This window comes from Hermetia illucens, chromosome 4 (assembly GCF_905115235.1).
Source record: "Hermetia illucens chromosome 4, iHerIll2.2.curated.20191125, whole genome shotgun sequence".
NCBI classification, from domain to species: Eukaryota; Metazoa; Arthropoda; class Insecta; order Diptera; family Stratiomyidae; genus Hermetia; species Hermetia illucens.
The window spans coordinates 23,945,935-23,970,664 of NC_051852.1; the positions used below are offsets into that span (position 1 = coordinate 23,945,935).

At 42.6% G+C, this 24,730-nt stretch overlaps 1 protein-coding gene across 9 annotated transcripts in view; it reads left to right on the top strand.

Moving 5' to 3' along the window:
* The window catches only part of LOC119654898 (A disintegrin and metalloproteinase with thrombospondin motifs 7), a 142,728-nt gene that overhangs the window by 20,578 nt on the left and 97,420 nt on the right, over window positions 1–24,730 (top strand). For all 9 annotated transcript variants that reach the window (XM_038060518.1, XM_038060526.1, XM_038060527.1 and 6 more), the window contains one exon: window positions 8,661–8,691. The gene's annotated coding sequence lies outside the window, so the exon portion shown is untranslated. The remainder of the gene's footprint in view (window positions 1–8,660; window positions 8,692–24,730) is intronic.

Below are 24,730 nucleotides of genomic sequence, written 5' to 3' on the forward strand. Positions count from 1 at the left end.
AAAATGCATAAGGAGCAGCCCATTAAGCCGCTTCAGTGAGTGACGCCGTTAAACTTCATTACTTACTGACAGTGCTACCGGTTGGTGATCGTGCGCCAAGTCAACTAATAATAATTATAATTGTTGGCGCAACAATCCATATTGGATCAGAGCCTTGAAGTGTGTTAGAGCACTTCATTCAAGACCCTAACGGTACACTACAGTACAGCAGGAGCCAATGTGGTCAGCATTGCCCTCGCCCGAGATTATTACCCTGATTTCACTCAGGAACTCATTCGCAGTTGAGTCGACTGGTATCCGACGTCAAGTCACGATACAAATCCCATTGTCACCAGCGAGATTTGAACCGCGGCCTTCCGTGGGACAACCCAGTGCTCTAACCACTGAGCTATTTGGACAACACAAGTCAACTGCTGCATGAAAAGAAGCAGTTCAATGGTGACAAAATCAGTATTGACCCTGTGACTGCAAAGACTTGCAAAGAGCAGACAGGCCATTCTGGCATGTGCGGATTCGGAGTCTTTGGACTCGTTGGCCACTACCACCACAATATCGGAGGATAGTAGGTCATTGGGACGCTCGGTAAACGCTGAAGCGTCTTGGCACCATCAAACTGTTGCGGGAAGTGCGGAAAATATACCAACCCCGGCAATTTATTGAAAAACTGCACCTGCCGAAAGCTCTGGTGGGGGTTACCTGAAATGCAGCATCATATTGCCTAAAAATTTATGACCTCTTAAGCTGACACCCCTACCTACCTGATCGATACAGGCTCTGCAGTCTTGATTATATCCGCATCCGCGAATTATCGATTTACATTGCAAACCTCCTAACTCGCGGCAGCAAATTTCACATCGATCACCATATATGGCTACAAGTAATTAGATATGAAACTAAAACCTCAGGGAACGTTTTCTTGTCACTTCATGATAGCAGATATTAGGGTTTCCATCTTAGACGTAAACTCCATATACCACTATGGATTGCTAGTTGATCTGCACTGCAACCTCGCTTAGGTTATCGGGAAGAATTTCAGTCTACACGCCCAACACTGTTCTAATAATTTTTGAAGACGCACTTATTCAAAAATAGGGCAACATGCCGAACATAGTCTCCATGAGACCGCTAAGCATGGTGCTCAGTTGATGTATCTTTTCTAAGGTGCGTCTGTTTTCAATGTAGAGGCACTCAGTTGCCCGGAAGGAGTTCGAAGAACTTCACAAGCAGGGTATTTGTAGATCTTCAAATAGCTGTTGGTCTTCGCTACTTTACATAATCCTAAACCCAATGGCGAGTGGAGACTTTGTGGCGACTACGGACGTCTGAATGCCGAAAACGATTCCAGACCGATACCCCACTGTGTCGCAAACTGGCGTATTTTCTCCACAGTGGACTTAATCAATGCATATCACTAAATCCCTGTACCTCCCGAAGACATTTCGAAAACGCCTACGCCTACTTTTGCTTCGTTAATTTGAATGATGTTCTGGACGCGTCTTCCTCTAAGGCCGAGCATTCAAAACACCCAGAGGACATTTTTCAACGGCTCTTTGAAGCCGGTCTAGAATTCAACGTTAAGGAATATACTATAATTTCTTGCAACCGCATGTGTAAATTCTCAGCGACTTGATTACCCCTGTAGGTATCCAACCACACCTAGTCAAAGGGCAAGCGATTTGGAGCTTCCCTCTTCGAAAACATAAAGAATGTCATTTTTTGTCCAAAACTGACCACCATCAATCATTCCTTAACACTTGCCTCTCTGGACCGAAGAGTAAAGACTTTCGCCTGATTGCCCCGTCGTAGAGAAAACCAAACGATCGCTGTTCAAAGCTGTACTACTGGCATTTCCTCAGCAATATGCACTCCTAGCCTATTCGGTGATGCTTCAAACATTGCCATAAGTGTCGCCCTTCACCAAATTTGGCAGCGTTGAGTTTCTTTTCCAAAAATTTGAACCCTGCTCAATAGAACAACAGCACCTGCGATCGTGAGTAAAATAAGCGTACCTTGCAATAAAATACTTCGGGCATTTCCTTGAAGGTAAGCTGTTCACAGTGTTCACGGACCATAAGCCTTTGCTTTGAAATAGAAGCTTCCCACCAAATTCAGTACATGAGCTTTAACAGTCAGTACGCTTCCGACAGTCAACATGTGAAACGATGATGTAGTTGCTGAGGCTTCGTTGGGTTTTGCGAAGTTTGCAAGATCGAGAGGTTGACGTTTAATCGACTCTACTCTCGCCCACCTACGCTACAAGTTTCCTAACTATTTGTGCTTGTTGTTTAATCTGTATGAAAACTTCATCAGCGCCATGGCGTTAGTCCCAGTTAAGAACCAAAGACACTTATACTACTAAAAAAACATTTATTTTTCAAGAGTTCTCACCGCAACTGTCAGTTGCATCTAGGCAGTATCTGATGAATTGTCTCTAAAATAGACGAAATCTTGCAGCCGGTAGCCTAGACGAAAGCTGATCTAGACTTCTTTGCCCTTCACTTTCTATCTGTTACCGTGGGCAGTAGTGTGCTCTAGAATTTGGTAATTATTAGGTTGTTGCAAATGAAATGTCGGATATTTGAGTAAAATTTCAGAAAACTATAACTTTTATGAAAATTAATTTTATTAGTCAAAATACGAACCAGCAGCTTCAATGCACTTCTCCCAACGAGATACAAGGGCATTTATTCCAGTTTCGTAAAAGTCTGGGTTTCTAGAGCTAAGAAATTCTTCAAAGGCACTTTTGACAACTATTTCATTGCTGAATTGTTTCCCCGCCAAAAAGTGATCCAAATGCTTAAAAAAGTGGTAGTCGGTTGGCGAGAGGTCGGGTGAATATGGTGGATGAGGAAGAGTCTCATATCGTAATTCATTTAATTTTTGGACCGTCATTCTGGAAACATGAGGTCGGGCGTAATCATGGAGCAGTATCACTCCATCTCTGTTGACCAATCTAGGCCGCTGAACACGTAATTTCTCGTGCACTTCATCAAGTTGGGCACAATATTTCTCTGCATTAATTGTTTCACCACGCTCTAAAAACGAATAATGAATAATTCCAGATGCAGACCACCAAACAGTTACCATTACCTTCTTCGGGTGAAGGCTCGGTTTTGGCATGTGTTGTGGAGGCTGATCGGCATCTAGCCATTGCGCTGATCTGCGACGGTTGTCGTACAATATCCACTTTTCATCGCATGTCACTATTCTGCGCAAAAAGGGATTGTTCCTGTTGCGGTTGAGTAGAGAACTGGATATTTCCATTCGCAGCGCCATGTTTTGCTCGTTGAGTTCATGCGGAACTCACTTATCAAGCTTCTTCACCTTTCCAAGCTGTTGTAAGTGCCGAGATACTGTCGAATAGTGTACGCCTATTTTCTCTGCAATGTCACGAATCGATGATCGGGGATCAGATTCCACTATCAAACGCAACTCGTCGATCGATGGTCCTGGGTGTCCACGAGGTTCACTTTGGAGGGTCATGTCGCCTGATCGGAATTTTTCGAACCACCGCTGTGTCATTCGTTCGTTTGCTGCGTCAGCTCCAAATGCTCTGCAAATGTTTCTGGTTGCCTCCGCTGCGTTGTGACCAAGTTTAAATTCATATAGAAAAAGTAGACGTTTTTGACTCCCTTCCATGCTTTTTTCTTTGAGTTTTACTTGGAACTTCAATGACGATTGAAACTGAAATGACTCCTTGATCGAACGAACGACTATTTATACTCAATTATCCCATACCACCAGAGTCACCTTGCGGCAGTTTTAAACATTAAAATCATAACTAACTTCACTTCATTGAAAAATCCGACATTTCTTTGCAACAACCTAAAACTTTCATTTGAATGATCGGTTTCCAATTCGTGGTGCCTGGATAAAGAGCATCATATGTCAGGGTGTTCTCTTGTTCATAGAATTCGACGACGATACGTCTTTGGCGATGCTCTACAGTCCTTTTCGGATCTTGGATTTCTAAATGTCCTTCCTCAAACTATCTCGGTCTCCCGTCGAAGAAATTGACCGGTTTTCAAAATTGTTTGTTAGGGTCCTTGTTGCACAGGTCTTATTATGGTTTTATAGATTCGGAGCCTTGCTTTCCTGTGAATGGAGCAGGTTTCTAAAATCTGCAGGACCGAGAAGAAAATTCTACATGCAAGTTGAATTCGTCTTTTTATTTCATCAAGTTCGTTTCCATTTTTCGTCAGTGTTACACCAAAGTATATAAGTTGAACTCGTCCACATATGCCACGATTTGGCAGGACTTCAGAGCAGCTTACTTTTGTGCTCACACGAAACTTTCGTATAACCTGCTCTAGTGCCTCCTTCTTTTAATCGCATTTGTTAAGGTTGGACTTACCACTCTTACTTAAATTTCCAAGTTTTAATGCTCGACTTGACTTTGTAGTGTACATTTCGGTCAATACTGTCATATGCCTGATTGAAGTCCACAAATATTTAATGGACATCGATTTTGGATTTTTAACATTTTTTCGGCACCTGTTTAACGGAAAATAGTTAGTCCATGGTTGATTTTCTAGGCTGAAAACCTCCTTGGTGTTCACCAATCATCTTATCGGCGTACAATCTAATTCTTCTCTCCAGTATTTTTGTAAAGATTTTATAAGACTTATAAAGTAGTGAAACGCCAATGTAACTGTAACATGTCAAATTTTCAGCCTTTTTTGTAAATAGGACACACTTTTCTTCCATTCCTGATCTATTCGTGGTTCCAGATGGAGAGAACCAAATTATGGATAGCTTCTATGGTCCATCGACCACCTTATTTGATAAGCTCAGCGGAGTTGTCATCTATGCCCGGTTCCTTGTTCATTTTTTGACATTTGATTGCGGACTCCATTTTTTCCAATATTCAAATTCTTCTGATTGAGTTCTGTGTGATAAGTTGAAGAGTTCTTTGAAAAAAGACGTCCATCTCTCACATGATTCAATTTCATCCCCGATGATTGCTCCGTTCTTGTTTTTACAAAAGGTGGTATTGGATTTCTATGCACCCTTCCGGTTTTTCATTACTTTGAAAACAATCCTGTGTTGTTGCCCTCGATAACGTCGTCAATTTTCTTCTTAAATTTTCTTCAATTCTCCGTCAAATATTTTCTCTTCTATTGCTTTAATACTTTGTTAACTGTTCGTCGTCCTAATCTTTGTGTTTCCTTCTATATGTCGTCTGTATGCCTCATTTTTCTTGTTAAGCGCTTCCTGGTATTCATCGTTAAACCAATCATTTCTCTGGCCTCGGCATCCCTAGCCAAAAAGATCTTCCGATACTTTTTGATAGCGCATTTTAGATCATACCAACTTTCATCTCCTGGTTCCCTCCTGCCACCCCCCCCCCCGAAATTCCGTAGAATAGAACCTAATCGAACTTCAAGGAGTGTCGTGTACCCTCCCGCTATTAAATCTTACCATGTGGTGATCGAAGTCGCAGTTTGCTCCCCCATATGGGGTTCCGCTACTGTATGCACTATCCTCCGTGCTCAGCTCGATTGATGAAGAGCGCGCCGAAGATGCTACAATTTGCCCTATATTGTGTGTGTCAAGGACCATCATTGTCTCAAACTCTAGGAAAAAGTGGAGCACTCTTTTGGTCCATTTCGTATACCAACCTAAATCCCACCCAGCCAAGCCCCTCCCCTCCCCCCCGCCCCGCCCGTTCCATGGCATTCATAAACTTAACCATCAGTGTCCAAAGTCCATGCCCGGGTTCTGCTCACTCAGCATACGGATGATGTCTTCTGCCTTCTTTCGTGGGCCCGGTAACCAACATCCCACATCGTTTGTCCTGCGCAGCTCAGTGTTCACATAGTGAACTTGAGCCGACCGCCAGAACTCAAACCCGGGATTACCTGCTTGAGGCACTTATAGACAGCCTCATGAAAACGTTGATTGTTAAATCTTGACTTCGTTCAAGGCTCCTGCATTTTTTTCCACAGGCATTCCCGGAGGATGGTAAATTGTCCTTCATACATTTTACCATCCTGGAAGGAAAATCCCATGGCAGCCGTCAGAACTGAGGCTGCTGCTTGCACATACGTCCTATTCCTTCCTGCCCTCGTGCCCGTATTTCTATGGGAGAGACCAACTTCACTGAGATCTCTCCACTGATTTAATCACTTCCCGGCACACCGGTCCTAATCCCCGCGAGACGCGTGGATGTAAGCCCTGGTGCGGAGCACAATAAATCGTTGGTCACCGTTGGTCTTACGCTTCTTGCGCGCAATACCGCTGATAGAAGAGTCCGGTGTGGCCAGTGTGAACCTGACGGGGGTTACCAGTTTATCCCTGCCCCCGAAGGTTCCCCTTCGATGCGTCCGATTTCTCTGGACGATACCGTACCTAGTGCTTCAGCCACGTCCATGCCCTCATTCCCAAAGTGCTTCATTTTCCTTCGCAGTGCCTTCTTCTGCCGCCGGCCTTTCCAGGTTCACGGTGTCCGCGCCCCTTGGATTCACATACCGGCGTTGAACCAGTAGCGTCCACGTCACCAGCTTCCTTTTCTTCGACTCCTCCCGGTAAGGGTGATGGAGAGGGTTCTGACAGGCAGGATTCAGCCTGTAGTCCCTGCTCTTTAGTGGCCAAAATTCCCTTCTGCCGAGCCTACTTTTTCCATTTGCGGGTAGATTTGCTACCTTAATTTGCGTTATTTATTGTGCATTCCCTGGTTATATCAATGGCTCCCTCCCTGCAGTGACTGCGACACTAATGCAAATCCCTTAAATATAATACTAGATACTACCTTATTAGGTGATATATAATAATTATTCGAAATTGGAAGTACGACTGCACCACTTTACATGTAAACAGAACGATCACGCTCATACATTTTAAGCAGATTAAGAATCCCACTCGCTGGCGCTCCGGTAAATTCCAGAGCAAATCATATAATTTATATAAATAAGCCATAGTTAACGTCCGCAAGTTTTTCCAGATCATCCAATGCATTTGCACTAATGTCTTGAATAAATGGATTAAATCCCGACGCAAGATCAAATCAAGATCAAATAATCTCGGTTCCAACACGAATCTAACATACTACGGACAACTTCATTTCCGGCTACTTACAACTACTCAATGCGAATCCACACACGAAATGATGTGCGTAGGCCGAACAGGTCTCCATCAATCGTAGATTTGAATTTGAATCTGTAAATTAGCATTAAAATCTACAAATGCTAAATATTTTAGCTTTCAAGTAGGTCCGTGTGTATGCACATAGGAAACATTGAACGTGTCTCGTCGCGCCATTAAGTATTCTCTTTATCGCAGCTCCTGCTTCCCGACTCAGATATGGAAGAGCTCCACCAAGTGTCAACTTTATAATAAATTATTGTGTTTATAATAATAATATGTAGTGATAATAGCAACGCCGTGCCTAGCTCACGTCTGCCGGCTTGGCTTACTTTGCTGGAGAGCCGGGGCCGATTTTGAAGTTTCGCATATTTTGTCACTGGGGCATGTCTTGCATGAATTCAAACCACCACCGCCACTGCCACTGTCGTCCGTTTTAGCCATTAATAATAAAAATGACAAAATCTGTCACTTATATGGCTTCCATTATGCGTCGGTTTGGAATTCTCAAGTCCAGCTACTGATCGTCAGGGGCAACCGTGATTTGCTTTTGTCTAGCCCGACTAGGATTCTTCGGCAGAACGCTGTGTCGCATGACTAGGCTGGCCGGTAGACGGTCGGAGGCAGGCTCATGTTTTATTCAAACCCAGCTCATTACCAATTCGCAGTGCGCGCCTAATAAATCAATTTTACTGCAGTTAGTTATCATAAATTAGCCGGAATCAGGTAGTACTTCGGAAATATTCAGATTGAGTAATGAGTAGGGGAAAGCCTCGCTTTTCGGTGGTATCCGGCCTGAGGAATGGAAAACTGTATTGCATGCTGGCAAGTAGTAGATTAGTGGCTTTCTCTCTTGGCCAAATATGAGGAAATACCCATCATCTAGGCCAGAATCTGAATCCGGACCTTCACGCAAACCGAGCGGTCGACTCTTTGCCCATCCTATCACAAAACAAATACATTGAAGGGAAAAACGCCATTCCCACAGCTTTCCGAGGAGTCTCTCAGCCATCTCATTAATTCATTCTGAGTTGGACTCTCCAGCTAAATAACTGACCCAACCTAAAGGGTATTCCAAGTATTCAAAGTGAATCTCATCAGCTTAGCTATGGGTTTTTCTCAGCACCCGTAAAAAATCCCCAAACTGCAAGCAATGTGACATTGAATGTGATCCCACCCTGTCATGTCGCATATTAAAGAACATTATCAATTCAGCACAGCAGGTGTCGTGAAACCAAATCATGGCCTATATTACTCACTTCCTTCATTTACTTGTAAATCTCGAGATCACTCATTATTCAGTACTTTCCTACTACGCCTTAGATGTCTACATCTATGCTGAAAAAAAAGATACTTTTTCAAATGTCAAAGATACTTCTAGAATACATTGATTTACAATCAAGACAAGCATCGGCAAATTGTAACAGATATTGTAATCTTTCTAGTTCTGATTTGAATTTATAAAGACTTATGAAGCCTCATTAACACTCAAATGACGGTCTATGGATTTTACTTTCATTGTCTGTTTAAGCATAAATTGTTTAAGATATATTTCTTATTTTACTTTGTCATTTCAGATCATTGCAGTTACGAGTTTTTATTTCAGAGGTAAGTGCCTATCTGTTCAGCACAAAAAGTAGAAGTAAACACTAAAATCTGAATAATAATCCAAAATAAGCTCTGTTGTGATGAACAATATGTCCTCGGCGAAATGAATCTCTTGCACCCAATCGGTTAAAAGAAAAAGCTTATCGAAATGATATGAATGCCAAATGTTATCTTTAATCCTTTTTTTAGTAAAATGTTTGCTTAGGGATTCAAAAGTCCTAAGCCCGCATTCACTTGACGTCCAAAGGAGAGCAATTTACTCCCATGGTTTTTGGTCCACGGACCCCTCTTTTGTGGTTCACCACCCAAGATTCATCAATTAAAAGATGACAACGACGAAGGCTTACGGTTTCGTACCAGATCAAATGCAACTCATCTGACGCTGCCTCAACTCTGCCCTGGAAGCAGCAACGAGGCGGCAGCGTCTACCAAACTGTAAGCTGTCTTCGTCTCCTTTTAACTTTTTTTACTTTTATTTTATGAATGTAAGTAGCAATCTTAATCTGCTGCGCTGCGTGGGACTCTTCTCAATTGAAACTACTCCCACTTCTACTACCACCAGCACTATTAGATCACGCGTTCGTCCCACTTTTGTCACGCTCCAATTTGCTTCTTTCAGCATTTCCTCCACGAGATTAGGGAGCCCGATAACTACGTTATGAGTGTCGCTCAAGCTCCCTCTTTCTTTCGGGAATCTCGAAAATGGAACATAACATCCTCCGGATCTTCGAGTTTAGCGGCACATTCAGAACAGTTGGGTATTTATCCAATCCAAACCGATATAAATACTTCCTTTGTAGGGAACTGAATTTGCTGTTAATTCGGTTCTGTGTTTTCGCTCCACCCATCTCTCAATACAAGGGATTAGTGTTCGGATCCAGTTCTCTTTTCCGAAACTATCGTACTTTCTGTCACCTCCTATATAGCTCCTTCCTAGTGGCTTTTGCAATCGCATCGGGCGAATTCGGCCTCCTTCTGTGGAAAAGGCGGTGCGTTTTATTTACTAGAAGATCCAAGAGAATCATTCCCGCAACGGCCCACACTACCTCAATGAGAATGTCGTATATCCGCTGCACAACCTCAGTGCGATTGGCCAGAACTCACCCTTCTCCGGTTAATGATGACGGATGAATAAGCGTTTGCTATATATTCTCAGGCATAGTTCAGGTGCCCGTTGAAGCTCAACTTAGCATCGACCATTACCACCAGATATCTAACGATCCATTTTGAACTAACCACGTGACTACCAACCCGGGCTATGAGAGTATTGTTTTTACCGCAATTGGTAATAGGCCGCCGTCTTTTTAATCGGCGCGTCCAGTTCAATCATTGGTAACCCTGCTTTGATGACATGAATGGTTTGCTTCCATAAACTTCCCAATCTTTGGGATGTCTCGCAACTGTTACCAATTCATCATCTCATTCGCAAACCAATCAGCTTTGATTCCTCTGACACAAAAAAGCCAAGGATTCCGTCATACATTAAGTTTCATAACAGGGGCCCCAATATGGTTCAATGTTTTTTCAACATATTCTTTCGGCTCATCATCTTCTAGTATCAAACAAATCCATATTGTCTAAAAGATAAAATGACGAAGGTACTCCATGTGACTTTTGAGGCTTCGGCCAACCTCTCCCTCTTCTATCTCCCACAATGCATGACCCAAATGCGCTTGTGAACGATATGGGCCTGATTTTAGTAGCCAACTTCAGGGCTTTTTTTTTGGAATCCCGTCCACTCCCGAAGATCGATTATCCCCAATTCGTTCACAGATCTCTTCCATTTCCTGCTCGACCACTCAGCGGAACGAAAAGATGTACTGTTGAACCGTTGGTTAAGAGAGACAAAGCGGCTATCCAGCTCGACACCTTTAACCATCAAAACAGAACTATGCACTTTAATCGGAGGCGCAGTTGCTAGGGTGAAAATAAAAGGATGCATAATAGCCTTACTCCATTTTTGATGGTAGAAAATTTTGAAAGTGACATTTCTTGTGACTCTCAAATTCAATATACGGCAAAAACTCATTTACTACTTAACAATAACCAATGTTGTAAAATACTTTAATGTTGGGCCACAACTCCGTTCAATAATAAGTTGAAGTCGCGGTGTCTCTGCGTTCCTAGCAGTCCTCTGGGTATATTCAATTAGGATTGATAAGATAAAAAATTTCCTGGATTCTTGAGAAAGGGGGATTGTTCGTCCTAATAAAGACCAACGTGCAAGTGTTGAGATCTCTGGGCACATCGGCTACGTCTTTCGCTTGAAAAGCGGCTGGTGGAGAGAGAACTCAAACTACATTTCCTAGTCACCGATTACTACTGGCGACATACGAAAGCACAGAAGTAGAAAATTGCACAGACATTTATTTCAGAGGTATGGCCTCCGGCCACCATATGAACCAATCGTTGATTGTTAGGCAATTCCTGATATTGTGCCACTTTTAAAAAGGATCAATTAAATCGAGATAGATTGTATGGAAACGTTCGGTTCACCGAGAGATCACGCCTACCTAGTTTCTTACATATTATGTAGTTTTGCACTTTTGGCATAAGGCGAAGGCCAGATCGACACGTTATCGGGATACCTGCGTGCGCTAAATCATGAAAGGTGTGAAATACTTCCTTCCAAAAATCCGCCGGAAAATATGGTCTCGATTCCTTATCTAAGGTCTCGCAGTATATATATATGGACGTTGAGCCGAATATAGGAAACTCCTTGAATGTATGTTTAGAGTCTTAAGGCCCTGAAGGACTGCATCGTTTTTCTGCGGGGAAACCCCCGCCTATATCGATCAGGTAGTAGCGATATCTCGCCAACCACAAGTCGTGCGTGGACCTCGTAAATATCAACGACGGTGGCCGCAATGAGTCCAGAGACCCCAAAATCCGCAAATGCCAAAATAGCCTGCGCTTTCTTTGGAGCTCTTTATAGCCGTGAAGACCGTAGTGGCTTAGCAACCAGCTGCCTCATCTCACGCTGCAGTTGGCTTGGCACATGGTCACCAAAAATTAACTCCGGCCATTTCACTCACTGACAGGCGTTTAATGAGTTGCTCCTTAATATTTTTTTAGGAGCAGTCCTCGAGCACATCGGAGGCAAACTCAATTGTCGCCTCATCCAACTAGATGAGCGCGTGGTTAATCCGCGAAGCTTCCATCGTGACGCTAGCTAGAGTAAATGGTTCCTCGAACTGCGGAAAATTGATCATGTAAAATATTTGGCTGTGATGAATTTTCTCAACTTGTCCCGAAATTCTTGGTCCTTTTTTTAGTGAATTATCTCCGCCCACTGCTTTGCGAACACGTTCACACTCGCTCAAAGACTTAAAGTTCCGTAGACATTTTGCACACCCCAGGGGCAAGAGGCTTCCTGGGCGGGGGTTTACTTGTCCATTTGGCTGCTTGGATTGCCATTTACTCGCCTAGCACCCTGCGGACTCGATTTCAATTTGACGTTTTGGGTTTTTCGAGGAGTCCCATAGCACTTATAGTTGAGACGTAGCCGTTAATAAATCCATCCAATAGAGATATTTTAAAGTACCTCCAGTTACAAAAAAACTGCTGTCTGTCAATATTGATTGACTGCGTAGGTAGGCAGGTATCAGTGGCCGCTTGGAAGAGCCAAACTAGCGTTATAGTGCGCCGCTTTGATACCAAAAAGTCCTAAAACCATGAATGCTAGGGGGAAGGGCGGAGGCAGAGTTCACGCGGCTCATATCTTCAGAGCCAATCTATTGCTTTCACGAAGGACCCTGCAACTGCAGATCTCTTTCAGGTCCTCAAAGAATGGTTTACATAGTGTCCTCTGACTGGCTGCGGAAAAGCAAAGAAACTGCCTGAGGGTTTCTGCGTCCTTCCGGCATTCCGATAAAGTAAATGCCATACGTGAATTCCTACAACCCAAAACCGTCAAATACCTACACCGTTTTCTAAAAATGTGCGGGTACTACCAGTGGTTTGTGCATACCGTGGTTCACCCAATAGGCCACTGGCAAATATGCTTTAAAAGAAGGGCCACTTTTGCTGGTTCTCGGCTCTGGTCTTGCATTGTAGTGGAATAACCGAACTGGTGGCCATCCATTGTGCTTCAAGTCAACATGGCGTAGTAGTGACTCTGGTGCAAAAAACCTAAACCATTTATCGGGACAAAAATACTAGTGAAGATGCATAGTCAGCGAGCAAAAACATTTAACAGTTATGAAGGCACTGCTTAAATTTCCAGTGTACTTTGATGGTTCAACTTATGATTTTGCTCATCAATCATTTGATGATTGATAAACCTAGCCTAGAAGTACAGCGAAATGACACCCAGCAACTTTGTTTTCCTTTTCAAATGTACTTGACAGTAGAGATTGATGGACTAAAGGGGATTGAAAATACTACAGATCTGGATTTAACTTCTGCATGTTCTCAGTTTACGACCAATTCATAATTAAATTAGTGCAAGCTTTGGATGCTGGATGAACTATTGTTATGGGTGACATCACCAACAATCATTAAGAAGTAAAGGGACAGTAGAACCTTGGGTCGATTGTATAGGTGGTTGAAAGCCGTCTGCCAGGTCAAAAAATACATCAACAATCGATGGAAAAACAATCCAATTTCAACATCGACTACATTATTAACTGCAAAAATTGAAAAATGCCCAAAGCTTTCATGCACATACTCCAGCCTCCCATGGGAAAGGCACTCGTTACCAACGGAAAAGCATCTATACAATAATCCCAATTTTCTCCATTTCGAACTAAACCAATGCAATGATTCCATCTCAAAATTTCCATTCAGCTTACTTCTAATATGTTAGTAAAATCCTTAAGAAACCAAACCTGCCAATAATCCTCTGCGTTCAGGTGAGGCATGTTTCGATAGTGACGACGCCCTTTCAAATTCTAGTCAACGAAACCCTGAGATCCACCAATTCGATATCCCTAAAAGATGTCTGCCTTCCTGGCCTATGCCATTACTTCATCTGAGGTAGGATCTGCCACGTCTTCTTTTTCCTATCATCTTCTTCTTCCCCCCCAGCCACCCACCGCAACCAATTTAGCCGGGTTTTATTCGCCATTCATCCATAGATTTCGTCGTTATATTGACTACGTTATCGTCCGTCCAAAATTACTTCAGAGGACTCTTTTCTCTATCGCGCCTACGAGTTCGTAATTTTTCTTGATAACAACCCAGGCCATCGAGCCAGAAAACTGTGTACAGGAGGAGCAAATGCAACGATAAAGAGACATACAATGTCTTTGGGGTAGGAACGAAGTAGATAACTAGCCCGCAATGCATGTGGTTAATGTTTTGGTGTATCGAATGTGCTTAGATGATCTTGTGCTTGTGTGTGTCTCCCCATTCAATGTGATAAGGCATAAACATTTGTACAATGCCACATCCCTGCAGCCCGCACAGCCACATACACGGCATTATCACCAGACCTTATGTTCAGAGTTTTTCTCCCGCAATTACCGACGGCGGTTAAAGATGCACAATGATTTCTGTGCACCATAAAATTTCGAACAATGCGTCGGGAGTTGAATTTCTAGGATACATTCTTCTTGTTTCCGAGAAATACATGAGGAGTGGAAGGATCATTATCTTGTAGTGTACAAGATCGTTTGACACTTTGGTGAGACATTTCGACCACCGCAGTTTTTGAAAGCTGAAATAGGTTCTTCTGACTGCAATCGTGCATGGATTGCATCTTAGTAGCTGTTATCGATTGCAATTTTTGACCCTAGATAGGAGAAATTATCAACGGTCTCAAAGTTGTAGTCTCCTATCTTTACTGTTCTCGTGGCGCTTGTCATCCTATTTGCTCATATTGTATCTTTGGTTTTGGTGCTAGCATCGCCGTTATGTATTTCGTGTTGTCTTCGTAATGTGCGGCCCAAGGTCTCGATCTGGATAAAGGCAATTTGTACATCTCTGGTTACTCTCACTTCAACGCGATATGGTCAGCATAGGCCAGTAGTTGGGTATACTCGAAAAGGATTGTGGCTCCCCTATGTGTGAAATATGAGTGTAATAAAAAATTTGTTACACCGACTTCTCTTTTTTCTTTTAAATTCCCTGAAAATTTATATCAATCGCAGGCACATCAACGTGTCAAGTTGGGACAGAAGCCTCATACTCCGCTTACAATGAATTGAGTCCTGAGACAATATCAAATGCAAAAGTAATCCCTCGGGTTTCATTACAACAAATGTCAAGAATGCACTAAACATGAATAGGTACTCCAACAAAAAAAGCTTTTTTGAGCTCTTTCGAAATTAGCCCTTTGGCTAAATAACCTGCTTTCTTGATAATCACTTACTTCCAAACAACTATTAAAAAAATCCACTTTTTTTGGCACCGGCAAGATGCTGATAAAGATGATCTGTCTTTCACTGTGTAGTCGCTGGGCAGATATTCTGCCAAATGTGGAGCATCGCTTACCCAGAAAATGAAAATAGTAATGGATAAAAGCATGTAGTTTGTGGTACAATATACCACTTCTGACTTTTATCATCAGAAGTTGCATTAATCTTAAACCCTTTTTAGATGCAACAATTGTTATCGACCTGAAAGTCTCGTATTTATAGATAAACGAAGATATATATGACAAAAAAATGACTGCTATTTACTTTTTGAAGAAGCTACTTTCCCCTAACAGACCATTTTTTTTTTTCATGTTTAAGATATTCCACTCTATAATTTTGGCATTAAATATCTACATAGGTCATTCTTCCAGCCCTCACTAGTTTCATAATCTTCAATCTGCCACCGTAAGTGCTATAATGGCTCAATAAAGTCAGCAACACCTATCTCAGCTACTATTCAATGAAAAATTTCAATAATGAATTACATGCATCGAGAAAACATTCCATCTAAAATCTAAGACTCTGCTGTCGTAATCTGCAGGTTAAATTTCATCTACAATCTCCACGCATACCGTCCTAGATACTCCAGTCACCATGCATTTATCCCATATTCATAACGTAGCCAGACTTGTCTATAATTTTTTGCAATGGCTGAAGAAGGAGGAGTTTATTGACGTACAATTAGCGAGAAGATAATTGAAATGTTTGCCTGCAATTAGCGTAAGATTGAAGCATTTCAAAATTACATTAAATTATTGGTTTGTTAATATCTTTTTCTCGTGAACTAGCAATTGTAGGTTTATAAATTAAAGAGTTATGAATTGCTCGCCAATTAGGATTGAGTAATGGTTTATGCTCCCTGATTTGCTTGATATTTAGTTATATAAGGAAGAGGATTGAAGAAGGGGAATGGTCAGCAAATACGAGATGACAATCTGGAAAACTGTTTAAATTGGTTGTGCCTTTTTAGGAGAGTCATATTTAAAATCCTTTGAGCTACTGCAAAAATTTGGTGCATAGGTAGAAGCAAGGGGTAGTTAATGGAATCGAAAGCTTTGGAGAAGTCGATATAGATTGTACGGACGTCGTTTCTTGTATTTAGTGACTTCGCAACAAAGTTGATGAATTCCAAGGAATTGGTCACAGTGGAGCGACCGTGTTCAAACCAATGTTGCTCTTCCACAATGGGATTACCGAAACGAGACGAAAGACAGTCTTTTACCTGCCTTTCCAAAATTTTTGAGAACGAGGAAAGGATATAGGTCGGTAGTTTTCGGCCCGTGTATTGTCACCTTCTTGTGTAAGGGTACATATGTATAAGAGCTTCCTTCCACATATACAGAAAAATACCTTCGGACAAGCTATTGTTTTAAATGATAGTAAGAGGAATGGATATGTTCTCCTTACATTTTTTAGGAAGAGATTCGAAATGCCATTGAGACCGCAACCACCACTAACGTCGACGTTTCCAAGAAGAAATTCGACAATAGAGGGGTTCAGAAGCTGAAGAGGAATCAAATTTGTGGGAAGAGAGGTAAGATGAATGGCTAGGAGAAAAGCGGACCATTCACTTGATCTTTAACAACTGACGACTGACTCTGTTAACCACTCAACTTTTGTCCAAAGTGGGCTGACTTAACATTCTCCTATCACTTATTGTATGGTTCTCAGCCCCTCAAGTCACTTCTGCAATGTCTTTTTTCAACAGATGCATATTCCCATTTCCTACTGCTCTGGTTTAACACAGGGATTCATTATAACTCTGGTTGAGAACAATCTACGGTGAATAGCATCGATTGAATAAGAATCAAAAAATAAATTTTGCATCCAAATTCTTCCTGCAACCGATGCTCTCAATGGAGAATAAACATAAACCTACAAAAAAATAGACGAAATAACAGGAAAGGAGGAAGAGTTGAGTGCGTTTGAGCGCAGCAACCAGCAAAAGAGGCAGCGATGGCTGATATACTCAATGTGCCACCGGGACGCCCAAATAAATAGGAAGCCTTACCAAGTGGCGCGACTGATGGTACGGGGACGGCAACTCCAATATCATGTAGTGCTCCTGTTCTGAAAAAAAGCCTAGTCAAAATCGCTAGTCCTGAGCAGATGGATTCGGACACAAACACAAAGGGTCGAAGAGGGAAAGTTCATCAACAAATGCGCAGCAGTGGTGAAGCGTATGCGGTCGGGAACGTTCCTCCAGACGAACGTCAGCAAAGACGTCAAAACCGGACTGATGGAACTAAAGGAACTTTTGGATCGCATCTCCTTCTATAGGCGAACGTCGAGAGTAGCGGAAGATGATTGGAAAGGAAAAAGCAGCTGCAATCCCCGCTGAGAACGCTACTTGCGCCAAACTGACCACAGATAGCCCACTGCAAAGCAAACTGGGGAAAAAGCTGAAAGAGGACGACGTGCCTGAAGGAGACTTTATCAAAATAGTTTCCAGGGCCCAAAGAAAGAAGACGAAGAGGGAGAAAAGGAAACAACTGATTACGCCGTCTGAGACCCTGTCTGTCTGTTAAAAGAGACTGCAAACCAAAAGTCAAGAGCAGAAAGGACGAGAAAATGAAGGACTAGACTGTCGGCTCTGCTTATTAAGCCGACGGAAGTCCTTTGTAAAATCCGTTACAGGATGAAACCCGAAGACAACCAAGAAGGGGTGTATTCCATATGGAAAACGAGAGGTGACGAAGTCCTCGTCGAACTGGGATCGAAGACGACTAGTTTCTTGACTGCCTCACAGAAAAGTTCGAATTGGAGGAGGCGATAAAGCGTAAATGTCCAGACGGAACCAATGCCCGGATAGGTATCACCTTTGTAAATTCTCGCCAAAAACTCGCCGTGGTGCAAGTACCCGAGCAATATGCGAGGGAACTCCGTAGCAGCGAGAAAACCAAAATTGGGTGGACAGGGTACGAATGCGGATAGCCCCCAACAAGTGCTACAAGTGTCTGGACGATGGACTTACATCAGCAACGTGCAAGATACCGGACAGGAGGACAGCTGCCAGAGATGCGGCTAGGTTGGTCATAAAACGAAGATCTGCAATGAAAGCGAAAATGGCGTTCTCTACAAGGATCCTAGCGCGTCTACCGAGAGCGTGGCACATACTGCGGGATTGGAATGGTGTCTAATCTTCAAGGTGGAACTGGAAAGGGTTAGTGCGCGAATGGCATGATTCGCATTTAACAAATTAACATGCACCAGCGTGTAACCGCTCACCAATTGCTAGCACAGTTCGTTGCAAAAGTAAACGCTAATCTACAAGCAATACCGAAACAGGCATCTTGAATTATCGGGCACCGCTGCCATCTGGGTTCGGGAGGCCGAGGGAATGGGTTTGTCCGGATTCGCCGTTTAGGGATACTATTTTTTAGCGTTTACCAGACACCGAACGAGACGATTCCGAACTTTCGACGTCGGCTTGAAGCTCTGCAGGACGCCGTATCGAGCACGGAGGGACGAATCCTGGTAGGCTCTGATACCAGGGCTCTTGAATGGGGCATGCCTCATCCAGAACCCAGAGGGAAACGGATTCCAGAGATGGCGACGAACACCGGGCTCGTAGTTTTGAACACCGGATCCACGCCAACGTTTCCGCACCCAGACTATGAAGAAAGCATTCCTGGCATCACTTTTGCGTCGGAATATCTTGCATTATCGGTGAACGGGTGACGAATCTCAGAAGATTTCTCGGGAAGTGATCACCAGTACATCGCGTTCGAAGTTGTTGACGATAATTGCCGGCGAGTACCAACCCGACGATCCCCTGCCCGTGAAATGTCGCGAGGGCGAACATCGGAAAATTCGTCGAAGCTCCTAGACCTACGCAGGGAGTGTCTTAAGTTCCGCCATTAGGCACAATGTTTACATGCCAACGAGGAGGCATGCGGCATGAAGGCACAGTACTGATCAGCAGAAAGGAGACTCCGCAGCGCAATAAAGAAAAGCAAAGCTCTCGGCTGGCAAAACCTAGTCAACAAGGTGAATGGGGACTTGGCTATAAGCTTATCACCCGGAAAATCGGGGCTCTGTGGAAGCCCTTCATACTAAGTACCGACCAGATGAACCGCATTGTATGGTCATTATTCGCCAGACATCCTGCACGATGATATGAAAGCACTGTTTCCAAGTATACCCGTCAAACAGGCCCCACACAACTTTGAAACGTGGCTCAACAAATACCGCACCTCAATCAAGGAAAAGAGGGAGAATCGCCAATATACAAAGCTAGCGTCTATATGTATGAGTGAAAACTATTTAACCTTCCGGAATGAATACTATAAAACCACCGCAGGTACGAGTAACCCACTTTCCCCTCTACTAAGCGAAATGTTTATGGCAGGTCTAGAGGAACTAATGGAACAGGGTGGGATAATGCCCACTTTTTGGGTTAGATATGTTGATGATGTACTAGCTATCGTGGACAAATCACTGTTGAATGGATTGCTAGAAAAAATCATCCAGCTCCATAAAAATATTACATTTAATATGGAGACAACAAATGGGAGAAATACCATTCCTGGACATCAAAATCATTAGAAACGGGGAAGACCTCGAGTTTGATATCTTCAGGAAGCCCACAACGACCCAACGAGTCATTCCTTGCAGCTCCTTCCATTCATACCAGCACAAATTCTCGGTCTTCCACAGTATAGTACATAGAATGCTAAACATCCCCTTAACGAGATCGAGATATTTCAAAAAACTGGCTTATATAAAAAACACGGCAAAAAAAACGGATACAGCATCGATATTATAGACGCTACAATAAAGAAGAAACAGACATCGATGACAAGGCAACAGTGAGATCGAGCAATACAGACACCTCGTTGTGGCCCAGGATCAGTAATGCGCTTAAAGAATTTAAAATAGAGGCTGTCCCAACAAGGAGTCATGCGCAAATTAAAACTCGATTGAGGAGGGTAAAGGACCCAAAATCCAAAGAGAAATACAGCGGGATCTATAAGATCAAATGCACGGAATGCACCAGAGATATTGGGTAGACTTAGCGGTTGGTAAAACTACGATTCGGGGAACATACCAAAGAAGCATCACTAGTGACAAAAACCTACTACGGCATGTCAACTCTACAGTCGCAAAGCGCATAGTAGGTAGCGGCCATAAAATTTCCTGGGACAACGTGGATATTATGCAAAAAATACATAAAGTCCACAAACTATATGCCCCAAAATATCGCCAGGTTATGGAACACCAATATAGGCAACTTATCGTCTAGCTTATTCCAGGTAATTAGGGAAAGTAATTAAGGGAGTATTACAATAAGGGGTATAGAGGTAAGTGAAATAGATTCAAACAAAATCAGCACTGAAGAAGGACACATGTTGTGTCGGAAACACGTGTCTGCAATCCTCAAATAAAACCCATAGTTAAACTAGAACTTTTCCTTTTGACAGTTTTGCTTAACCGGTTCTGGTTTGCGACTCGCTACACGACTCGCTGCGCGAATTGAGGAAGACGCTCGACGAATCTCTGGTGGAACAAGGGGCAGTATGATGGTAAATAGGTTCATTTCCTCAGCCCACTACATCCGCTCTCTAGGAGAACCTGCCGCAGTGGTCAACACAGATTATGACAAAACAGCTGCAGCAGGCGGAGCAATGCTCATGGTCGTCATGGCTTCTAGACTTCGAACCGCTCCACGACACCATGCTATCCTTACGGAAGCCCGCCCCAGTCACCAAGTAAAACTACCCTCACCGGCTATCCTTACCGGACCTTAGGTTTCTCCTTCTCCTCATTTAATGGATTTGCACTTTCTACCTAATTGCCAGCTATCATCACAAGCTTCCTCAGTGAGCAAACTGCAAGACTGCAAACTTCCCTCACCTACCCTCTCCTCGTTTCACAACGAGCTTGGGATCGGCTTTATTCCCTCTTCGAAGGTATCCTTTTTTCCTGTTTTTTTTTTCTGTAAATTTAAAAGCGAAGTTTTCTCAATTTTATTATGTTAAGCAATTATGAGGACAAATGATTTTTCCCAACCGCAAGGAAGCTGCAATCCAATGGGTTCTACGCACTCCCTTTTTACACGGAGCCCATCTCCCCTTACCTAATGGCATTATCCCCAGCCTTGTTACTTCTAACTCCAATTGAGTTGTACCTCCCACTTGTAACTCAGATTCAATCGAATCTACGGTGAATACCCTCGATTAAATAGGAATAATGAAAGGAATTTTACATCCGAATTCCCCCTCCAACCGATACCCTACAGGCCGACATGCTTCACCAATTACACCTCATGTGCCTCGTTTTACACAAGTTGCATTGTCTATAGGAAAAACTGGGAAGATTAAACATTTCCGCCGCGTTCCAGTCAAGAAATGGTCAAAGAACCAATTTGCACCCACCCCCAGCTATCCAAGTCACTACATATTCTAATCAATTTATTTAATATTTAAAAAACGAAAATAAATTAAATAAGATGAAGAACGAAATGAAAGCTAATAAAATGTATTAAACAATCTGGTTGATTCGTTATAGAACGTTAACTTAAAAATATCTCAAGCTGTGAACAAATTATAATACTTCAGCCCATGAAACAAAAGGAAACTGGAAAAATGTACTCCATACGTCGGTGATTTAGAAAGAAATATGCGACTGACAATTTGCTGAAAATTATTAATATTAATAAACAGATAAAATCGACATTTAAATAAATTATCTGAGTTTGTTATGACTTCAGTAATAACTAGAATTAATTTGATTGAAAATTATGTTTAAGAATGATTAATATTTGTGCTCAGAAGCTGCGTCAGACCTCCCTGACAACGGCCGCCTTTCAATAAGCCAATCCCTAACTCCATATACAACTCAACTCACATATGCTCATTTTCACGTCTAACTTATAGATTTTCCTTCATCGGAAAAATATCATATTTTCTTGGCTTGAATCATACTTTGATGAAAAGCGCCAATCCAAACAGGCCCCTTTGAAAAATGGCTCTCGTTAGTCGCCCGAAGCGCCGTAAATTCACGGCATGTGCTAGATACGGCGCCAGATAAATTGTTTAAATAATTATTATTGGTATTTAGCCTTTTTTCCAATTCGCTCATTTTGTTGTTTTTAGCTTTGCTGGTTCCATTCTGGCAACAATTAATTATTTGCTTTGATCAATGTTTCGCTAATTATTGTCAAAGTCATGCGGCGTGAGGTTGGCACTCCTGCACGTTTTCTTTTCAATAAATTTTATTTGATTGTCTTTAATGGGTAGATTAAGTTCTTGGCATGATTTCATTTTTCATTTGATTTTCATGAGTGTATCGATATTTTCTCTGTTTTTTTCCTTTGTGGAATACAGGCCGGCGCTTGATCGTTCCGCCATATTACGGACAAATGGCAAACGTCCACTGGAGGACTTTAATCGCTTGGCATTACCTTAAAATATGGTAAATGGTCATTGTTGCGGTTATTTTCAAATTTATGTCTTGCTATCCGCACCGAAGGTGCAGAAGTTGGTATCATTGGTAATTTTATTGCTACTTTTGTTTAATCGTGCTGATTGTTAATAGCATTAAATAATTTATTTTATTGCAAATTGCGTAAGCGGATTTTTCCGACTCGCCTTGACGTGGTTGCAGTCTGATAAGTGCCTCGGGGAAATTTATGTAAAGTGGGTGTGCGGAATCCTGTAATATGCAAACATTCTATTAAATACAATTTGAATTTAGACATTGTATGGGATATTGCGCGGTATGGTCACTAGGGCGTAGATGCAGCGGCCTCAAGGTATCTATGATTAGCCCATAAAGAGTACTAAATTGCTTTCAAAAGTTATCAACTTTATAGCAGCTACGGCTAGGTTTTTCCTAGCCCTGCTATAGAAAACAGCACTTTCTATTGACTCATTATAATTAACATTGAAATTATAACTAATTTAGCGGCTATTATACTAAATCTAAGATACCTAAAGACTAAGCTAACTAGTTACTAAAAGGAAGTGTTACAAGATAGGAGGGAATTGGGGATTAGGAGTTGAGGATTGATCCTAAGGAGGGGTAGGTTTCGCAAATCGGGAATAGGAGTAATTATAGTGTAGAAAATTAATCTACCTTCGGGGTCGAAGAGGCGGTTTTGGGACTGTAAGGAAGGCTAGGAAATTAATGGCACAGCGGACTAGGACAGCGTCAGTGCGGGGGTTTGGTAGGAATCGTACAGAATTTGGTTGGAAGTGTATTTAGAATTGTCTTGGTTTTTCAAGTCTGAGAGCACTGGTAGAGGATCGTCCGTTCTCTCAGGCAGAGCCTTCCTATTTGGGACAGGGAACTATGTGACCAGAAGATAAAGCCACAAATGGAGAGAGATGTAATAAGTCGTTTTGAACAGAACAGCTTAATTTTCTGGGCCGTTGAGGCCCTTTATTTGCATGCGTTAGTTAATATAGATTTCGTGAGTAACTTTATTCCCTATGGGAATGAACGTAACATGGATTTTAAGGAAAAGTCCGGGAATGTCTCTCCTTATTTTCGACTTGATCCTCATATTGAAGCGAAACACAATTGTTTCACATTTCTAGGTAAAGTACCTGTAAAGCTCGTTCAATTCAGACTAGCTTCGCCGGGGGAAACCCCTTTGGTGGAATGCACTTCCTGGTGGGGTATAATGTGTCAACCAATCCTACGCGCCATCGTTCGCGGTTACCTGAAATGCCTTTCAGCTCCCCCCACTATATCCCGAGATGCCCACACACACTTTCTACTGTTTTGCACCAGGTGCCCTTGGGGCGAGTCCTTCGTTGGCCATTTGGGAAGAGTGGATTCTAATGCATAGCCCAGCCAGCAATGTTATTGCCGCCCCTCCTTAATGTGTCATCTATCTCAACTGCTACTTCCGCTTTTCGTTCGCATCGACTGCGGTCTGTGTGCCGACTAAGTTCTTCATTTGCGATAGTGACAGGCCAGCGTACACTGATGATACGACGCAGACAGGGGATGACGAAGGCTTGTAGCTTTCGAGTATCAGTGGAAATCACTTTGCTACTCCCATATAGCCACACAGAAAGAACACTAGCAAAGAACGCTCTCAACTTGATCTTGATATTGAGATAACTGCATTTCCAGATTTGAGACAAGGCTGCGAAAGCGGATCTAGCGCTGTTGCGTCGGGCAACACTACCGGCAGAAACCACGCTTCCTAGATATACAAATTGAACGATGCCTTCGTTTCTTTGCGCCTTAATGCAGGAAGGGAGTGTGCGATGACCCGTCAATCAGGGAAACTTTGTTTTTACGGTGTTTATCGTCAGTTCAACTTTAATTGCAGCTCTTTTCAAATGCAGGCCATGACCCGGTGAGTTAGCAAACAGATGTCAGCATCGTAATTGCGGTGTTTGAAGAAAGATCCATTAAACTTCTTCACGTCCTCTGAACAAAGCAGCACTAAGAACATCACCGATGACGAGAATACACAATTTCGGTGGCAAGATGCAACCCTAGCGCTTGGAACCTTAAAATCCTCATAGACTGTACCTCGGTGTCGCACGTGACATTTTATGCATCATATGTCGCTCTTATAATGCTATTAGTTTCTTCCAAATACCACTCCTGCGTAGAACACTCTACACACACTACCTGTTCACCTTATCGAAAGCTTTCTCGAAATCGATGATATACAAGGAGCACCTAGATACTCCTCAAATTTTCACATTAAAACG